We start from the raw sequence: 550 nt of genomic DNA on the forward strand, positions 1-550 counted from the left end.
TGGATATCAACCCCTTGTCAGATGTGTATTCGGTGAATATCCTTTCCCATTCTGTAGACTGTCTTTGTATTTTGGTCACTGTACTGTGTGGGAGGGATACTGGAATCCATGGTGGTGAAAAATGGGCACTGGCAGAGGAATGGGCATTTGATCATTGTATAATCGAAACCCAAGCACAAAAATTTGTAAATGTACAACTGTACATCATGGTGTTTCACTAATAAAAATGTTTAAAAAAATTAAGTAAAAATTTTTTTTTGTCTGCAAGAGATCAGCAGATGGGAACCTGAGTGAAGCCAAATGATTAAATTGGTTGACTTTTATTTTTCCTTGAGTATATTAATTTGATTTTGGAGTCAGTTTATATGAGAGTTCATCAAGACACAGATATTTTTAGCGCTTCTCTTGTTTAAAAGTATAGTGATAGACCATACCTATCTCACATTATTTTTATTTCTGATAGTTTGACACAAAAGATACGTCAAAATCATAGATAAATGTAAATTATTTAATTACTTTTTTGATTATGTAAAATTACCTTATAGAATTA

The sequence above is a fragment of the Sorex fumeus genome, unplaced genomic scaffold (assembly GCF_029834395.1).
Source record: "Sorex fumeus unplaced genomic scaffold, SorFum_2.1 ptg000032l, whole genome shotgun sequence".
In the NCBI taxonomy this organism is placed as follows: Eukaryota; Metazoa; Chordata; class Mammalia; order Eulipotyphla; family Soricidae; genus Sorex; species Sorex fumeus.